General features: G+C 36.0%; 1 protein-coding gene across 2 annotated transcripts in view; it reads right to left on the reverse strand.

The window, feature by feature from the left end:
- The window catches only part of LOC107697624 (serine/threonine-protein phosphatase 2A 55 kDa regulatory subunit B beta isoform-like), a 51,831-nt gene that overhangs the window by 29,549 nt on the left and 14,479 nt on the right, over nucleotides 1-7,803 (reverse strand). The gene's annotated exons all lie outside the window — the stretch shown is intronic.

The following is a 7,803-nucleotide window of genomic DNA, read 5'->3' on the forward strand; positions in this document are numbered from 1 at the left end:
CTCTCTCTCTCTCTCGAGTCTCGAGATGAGGACATACAGTCTGTTTCGTAGTTTCAAAGGTTTCTGTCTGTTCTAGAAGTTCTGCCTGAGCGTGAGCTCCTCCCATTCACACGGGCGCTGTCCAGTGCTGAAATCACAGCATGTGCCAATACGAACGACAGCGAACAAATGACCTAAAACGATCACTGCTACTGATTATACGCAATTTGTCTTAAATGTCACTGGTTGCCTTTTTTATAGCCACTGAACCCAAAATGTACCATGAATGAAGTTTCCCTTATGTCTTTTATTAAGTACATTCAGCTCGGACCTAGCTATGTTGGTAGTTGACTGCAGAGCGCGAAGTTTGGGGGCGAGTGAGGAAAAATCAAAACAAGCTTGGGGGATTTTAATATATATTATTTTACACAAAATATGTACGTTTTAACAGTTTTTGCAAACAACATTTTATTAACAACTGCAAGATGTCCTGATTAACGCGAGTGAACAGACATGCGCCTATAATATAGCCATAGCAACAGTTGCGGGGATCGAGCGTTTTCCGCTGGAACCCTATCGGGCAATACACTGACAAACCAAAAACAATACCTATAAAGATAACTATATTATTATATTAGAACAATAACTTATTAAGATAGCTATATACCCACACCAGCCGACGATATCGTCTGTTGTTTCAAAGCATCTGCCGCTTTAAATTCTCCAGCTCGTTATAGCAGGATTGATTCTGATTGGGTGTCAATTTTTATCGTTCATCAGCTGCAAAAAACCGTTCTGAAAGTGATTCCAACGATATCGTTTCTCTGTGCCTTTATCGTTATAGCTGTGGTGTGGACGATTTTTAGAATTATCTTATCGTTATCGTCCTTGGTGTGAACAGGCTTATAGGTCCTGTCAGGCTATTTATAATTTTATTATAGATTTATTTACATGTAAAAATATTTCACTAGCAGGATTGATTCTGATTGGGTGTAAATTTTTATCGTTCATCAGCTGCAAAAAAACGTTCTGAAAGTGATTCCAACGAAATCGTTTCTCTGTGCCTTTATCGTTATAGCTGTGGTGTGGACGATTTTTAGAATTATCTTATCGTTATCGTCCTTGGTGTGAACAGGCTTATAGGTCCTGTCAGGCTATTTATAATTTTATTATAGATTTATTTACATGTAAAAATATTTCACAAAAAACATTAACAGCATAGAGGTTTTGTTTAAAACGACTTATATAAATTACACAGCATTTAAATGTCTTAAATTACTGTTTGGCTAATGACGCTATCTGCAAAAACGACTATTTACGTTGTGCAAGATGAGCCGGAAGCATTTCTGTCTCTCTCTAAAGTTACTACAAAACTTTCTTAAACAACAGACATTACTCAAACGTCAACCCCCCTGAGAATATTCTGGAATATTCTTGTTTGACATATTCTGTGGTGTGACAAGCTATACTTCATCTAAAACTGTTTTACAGATATTATGCATGCACAGGTTTAATGCCTCATTTAATCGAGAATCTACATGGAATATTTATAGTTTAATAAATTATTTGTCACACAGCAGGAAAATTTAAAATGAGCCAGGGATGGGAAAAATATGTTAAAAACAGAACAGAACAGAAAGTAGCATAAAAGTAAAGGCGACCAGTTAAAGAATCTAAAATAGGCCTATACACTTTGCATTTAAAGTTAAAATGTTGATGTTAAAGACAATAGAAAACCATAGATATTGACAGCCTATACAGCATTTTACTATTATTCTCTCTCTCCTTTGCTTTCTTCCTTTCAACAGTTACTTTCAACACTATTCTTGAATCACTGAGATTTCCTTGAGGAAATGCAAATCTACTTCGTTTTGAAATGTGAAAACAAGCCTCTTGATTTGGATAAGTGATACATGCACAGAGGATTCGCAAATCTGTCACACTGGATTCAGATCCCTTTAGGGTCCCATTCTCCTTAAGTGCGCAGACCAGACGATGATTAATTCTATTACAGTCTAGCCGCTGGCACGTTCATTTTGGAGAGATTTGATTTACATGCTGATTTTAATATGAAACTCTGCAGGGACTTTCCCCTGCTACTCTCACCCTGTCTTTAAGCATATTTTCCACTGTAATATACCTGATGCCAGTCTAAAACAAATCTGCTTTGAAATTCAAAACATATGCATAATAAATGTGCCAAGGATCCTAAATGTACCAGGCATTTAATTCCAAAAGCCAATTTGCAGGTAAAATCGGTCTATCTGCCCTTTCAGTCAATTTCATAAATATAGTCCATCATCACATGCCATTTTCCACTTAATCACCCATTAGTTTCCATTAGAATGCATGTGTGCAGCATGTCTGGGTGAGCTGTAATCAGGCATATTGCATTGCACCTGTTTTCATGTGATTTTCAAACCTTTCCACCCCACTGAACGTATCTGAAGCATCTAAGCCCAAAACCTGCATGCCGTTCCTCTCCCCTGACAACAATCCTTATCATTATTCCAACAGGGCGACAAAAATCAATGATTTTCTGTCAGGGGAGAGGGAGGACCAGGATGACAAATTCCAGTTGGCATCTTTTAAAGATCAACAGGGAGAGCAGCTATCTGTCAGTCAGAGGGAGCAAGGGGGTGAGAGATATGGAGGGAAAGACAGAGATGCGGAGATGCATTAATAAAAAAAGAGGGAGACAGTTGAGTGGGACAGACTGTTTTAGAGTATAATTAGAGTGAGAGCTGCGCATTGCCAACAGCATCAGCAGTCTGCTTTACGATCAATGGTGGTGCTTTAATTAAAGCCTTGCTGTTCTGACTTTCCATTCCTCTGTAGCTCTGACTTAAAAAAATAGTGCCACCAAAAAAAGAAATTGTGTTATGTTATTATTTACTCACCCTCTTCGTTGCAAACCTGTATGCTGTTTTTTATGTGGAACACAAAAGGAGAATCTTTAAACTTTTATCAGTGTTGTTTTAGTATATATATACAGTATATATGTATGTGTATATATATATATTATTTCATATTTCAATAAATGTTTATTTTATTTCAAGTATATTATTATTTCAATTATATTATACAAGTTTATAATATAAAAATGACTCATGCACTATATTCCAAGTATTATGAGGACATATGACAAATTTATGAAAGGAACATATTAAAATTTAAGTTGTTATTCACATATTTCAAAGAGTATACTAGATTTAAAATCTAAATTATATAGATAGATAGATAGATATATATTTGAAGTTTTTTTAGTCAATAATGACTTAAATTTAAATGGTTTCATCACACAAAACTATCACGTGATTTCAAAAGACTTGCAATGTGATGCAAAATTTAAAAAATAATTTTACTGTATTTGTCCCGTTTCGATCCTGACAGATGTGGTCGCTATGAACTGTTATTGTATGGAAAAGTAAAGTGTAAAAATTACTTTCAAAAAATATGACAGCATATTTACTTTATTTTGCAACGTGGAAGTGAGCTGTTTTCAGTTAATATGAGAGACTTCCAATTCATTAGTTGCTATGGTAGAAGTGCAGTAAAAATTTAAAAAACTGTTTGCGCTACAAATCAGAATGTTTATGATTATGACAATACACTAATATAATAAGCAATACAATTTCGCTATATCATGTGACTTAAAGTTTTGTTTTTGAACAGGTAAAATAACTGGATGCGAATGACATCGGAAGCCTTGCACATTCAAGTTGCAAATGGCAGCACCCGCTCTTACACTGAATAGATGGATAGCTTTGAAATAACTTAGTTGACAGGGAGTAAATTATAACAAAATCACCATTTTTTGGGGTGAATATCACTTTAAGAAAAGCTGTAGTATCGCCTTCCCGTGCATGTCTCTTCAAGGCCAACTGAGGCTCTCTTCCACCCTGCATTTATAAATGTGAATAATGACAGCTTTGGTCTTTGCTTCCTGAATCGCATGTCACAGTTAAAACAGCAGTATCAAATATTGTAAGATCAATATGTTCTCTCAGAAATGAACTTTCTATGCCTGTGGAAAACCTTTGGTCTCAAAGAGATGTATGAACAGCTATTTAAAGCACTCAAGGCCTGGGGCTTTCTCTTGCAGCTTAGCCCATGCAATGGTGTGCATCAAGGCTACAACACAAAACATGAAGATAAATACAATGCTGTGATATCTTCATGGCCAATTGCTCACACTGATGTGCAGTAATTGTGTTGGCCTGAGGATGCTGGTCCTTGAATGCCTGCAGCGCTACAGACCAATCACTGAATTCGTAACAGAGAACAGTCTTAGTAATTTCACAATGGTTAATCAATACATCGCTATTGATCCTTAATCCTCAATCGTGCATCCTGCAGAAATGATTTCAGATTATTTGTGGGCTGTGATTAGTGTATCAAAATCAATAAGCAGCACTAAATCAAATGGCTTTTTCAGTGAGAAAATAAAACAGGATACAGAAGTCACCTTTATTTTTATAGCGCTTTATACAATACAGATTGTTCTGAAGTGACTTCACCATATTAAACAGGAAAGTAACAGAATCAATTATGCAAATTTCAAAGAGCTGTAAAGCAGCTCTAAAAAGACCATAGTGTCATTATTCAGCTCAAGTCAGTTCAGTATTGATTCAGTTCAGTTCAATAAAAGTTCAATTCAGCTATAATGTTCCAAAAGCACTATGCACTTACACTATTTTTGGTATTTTCAGTGTGAACACAATTCTTACACTATTTATACCAAAAATGGCATAGAATAGTGCACAAGAATGCAAAGTGCACTTGAAGTTTTAGAGATTTAATGGATCCATCTGCTAAAGTGTCAGGACTAACCAATACTGACTGAGAGCCATATAAGACACAAGCTGACTAAACAAGACCTTTATACCTGTTTTCATGAACATACAGTATAATAAGTATAAACCAACTGTAACATTTATCAACATAAATAGAGGTGACAGATATTATAAACAAAGAAAATGAGATCATCATGGGAAGTGAATGAAAAGAGAGTGAAAGAGACAGAGTGAGTGAAAAATAGGGGGTTGGGAGAGACAACCAGATGGATGTATAGTTTGGGCTGAACGTTTTAAACCCAGCCCAGAGGCAAGCGCCTTTCTCAGTTTACATGTGAAGTCATTTCAATGAAAAGATTGGGTAGCTCACTCCATCACTGCATGTAACACACTGTCACAAAGACTTGCATGTTGGGTAGAGCATTTAGAAGACTGGCAGGTATGTAACTATTCAGCAATATTTACGTATACACACATTTTTGGTCTAAACAGATAAAAGAGAAAGATTGTCCAGTGATTTTTTTCTTTCCATTTGTTGGTGACAAGTGAGTGAATCAGTGATTCATTTACTCAACCGATTCATTCAAACATGCTAATTCTTGCATGTTCTTGTTAATTCTTGCTTGCAGTCTTCAGTGTCACATGATCCTTCAGAAATCATTCTAACATGTTGATTTGCTGCTCAAGACACATTTCTTATTATTAATAGTTTGAAAATAGTTTATATTATCAATAGTTTGATAATAGCTTATATAGTTGAAAATAATTTATGTTTACATTCATGTAATTGAATGTCATTTATATATATACACATTATATATAAATTGGAATATAAACGGAACAACAAGAACAAAAGTAAAAGAGAGAAAGGAAGAGAGCAAATACAAACAAGTGTGTCTGTTGATCTCAAAAGACATGTGCAAATATTGTGTGTTTGTGCCCCAGTAACACAAGCACACATTTCCTCTTGTTTCCAAGAGAATGTATTGCTGTAAATCCCAGAATATGAATTCAGAAAACACAGCATTTCACAGCCATTCCCAGTTGTTGCGATTGAAAGGAAAAAAAATAAAAGCATAGCTGTTCAATCCTTTACCATCATACCGGTTGCTAGGAAACTGCTTATGGAACAAAACATTGCTATGCAGCACAACAGCTGTCTGTATAATTGGATCATTAAAAATCCTAAACGTCATAATTTAAACCATAGCTGCTCTAATGCACTTCAAGCACGCCTAACATGAAGGTTAATTGTCCAAACAAGAATGAGCGCTGAAATTACCTGTTTTAGGTGAAGAACTGATTTACTACAGTATCTGTAGAGTAATAGTGTTTTAATATGATTTTGCTAATCACATTAAGAATTAGTCTCGACAATTTCCATGCACAGAAAATTGAATCTGTTTTTTTAAGCTACAGGGAGATACAAGCATCCTTGTGGCTTACTTGGTGCAGACCTGGAAACTGCTGTCTCTTATATTGTCATCTAGACTTGTAATTGGTCCACAGTGAACATTACAAACATGTGCCTCTGAAAAAAATAAATAAATAAAGAATAATAGCAAAAAATAGCCTTGAGCTGAGATATGAGATTAAACTAGGCTTATAGGTCAGAACATTTTTTTCCATGTCTGAATGATGTCCAAATCTTCACCATTATAGTAATTATGTGTAGTCATTTAATTTTGGCCTGTAGTAATTATCTACAATGGCTCCACCATCACCCAGCGTCTCTGCTCTATACCAAGATCTATTTTTCGGTCAGCCAATTATGGTATAAAAAGCATAGCTCTTCAAGTTGGCAGTCAGTCTCCAGGGTTTTCTGTCTGGCATGACTGGAATAACTCTACTCCAATGATGAATATTTTAATAGAGACTGGGAGAGAACAGGGGTTTAGATCTCTCGAGTCTGTCTCAACAAGCGTGCTCTGCCAGAGCCCTAACAAGCCCCACTAGAGTTACCGGTGGGTTTTTACACAGCCCTGCCCGGCCCAGAGCCCCTCCCGTCCCTTCCGGGCCCCTCCCCTCTTCTTTGCCCCAACACAGACCCTTAATCTGCAGGACAATCCCATTTGGCCGAGCAGCTGCCAGGACTGATCACAGGCAGGCTGCAGCAGTCTTCCCCCCGCGGGGATGCCAAGCTGTCCACGGAGAGCCTGACGTGGGCCACCCGCTCTGTTTTCCCACTCTTTCTCTGTCTGTCTTCTTCAATCCCTCTGTCCTCTCTCTCTCTCTGTCTTCAAATCTCTCACTCTCACGTATTCATGCCCCCTTCCCCCCTTTCATGCTTCTGTGCCCAGGGGCGCTTTAGGACTGTAGGCTTCCTTACTGTCCAAGCTCTCTGGCACAGATCTAGGGTTAGCGTCTGATAGCGTGATGACAGAACCATAATAAGTGGAGAATACTGACTGAAGTGAATCACACGAGAAATGGAACTCAATGGGGTTGTGATTTGTCAAAAAAATCTAGATTTATGACAAAGATTCTATGGATTTTTAAATGAATTATAGTAAAATTCTGTGAAAAATATTGTTCAAGCAAGAATCAGTTATATAAAGTACCATGTGTGTGTGTGGCATAATAGAAATGGTGTAGTTTTTACTGCTAGTAAATTTTACAAATAATTAGAAAGAAACAGCATGTAACATTTAATTAAATTCTGAAGTAGAAAAACTGAAATAGTATTTTTTTTTTTCAATGTTGGTTTAATTGCAACATTGAAAAATATATATAGTTTTACAGTGTAGATTTTAACCTAAATTTAACCATATGTCAAGGTAGGTTGCCACCTGCTTAAATTTTTTTAATATAGAGAATTTTAATACATTTTCTAGAATTGATTAATCAAAAACAATGGTTTGATATTTTTGTATATTTATATTTACAGGTTTGACAAGTTAGAAAGTTTGCTGATAAGTATACTTTTATATTCCAATTTATGCTGTTAATTATTTAATAGTAGAAACCGACTGTTATAATACTAAATTAACAAAATTAAAAAAATACATACATGCATATACTGTATACA

The sequence above is a fragment of the Sinocyclocheilus anshuiensis genome, unplaced genomic scaffold (genome assembly GCF_001515605.1).
Source record: "Sinocyclocheilus anshuiensis isolate Anshui unplaced genomic scaffold, SAMN03320099.WGS_v1.1 scaffold1364, whole genome shotgun sequence".
In the NCBI taxonomy this organism is placed as follows: Eukaryota; Metazoa; Chordata; class Actinopteri; order Cypriniformes; family Cyprinidae; genus Sinocyclocheilus; species Sinocyclocheilus anshuiensis.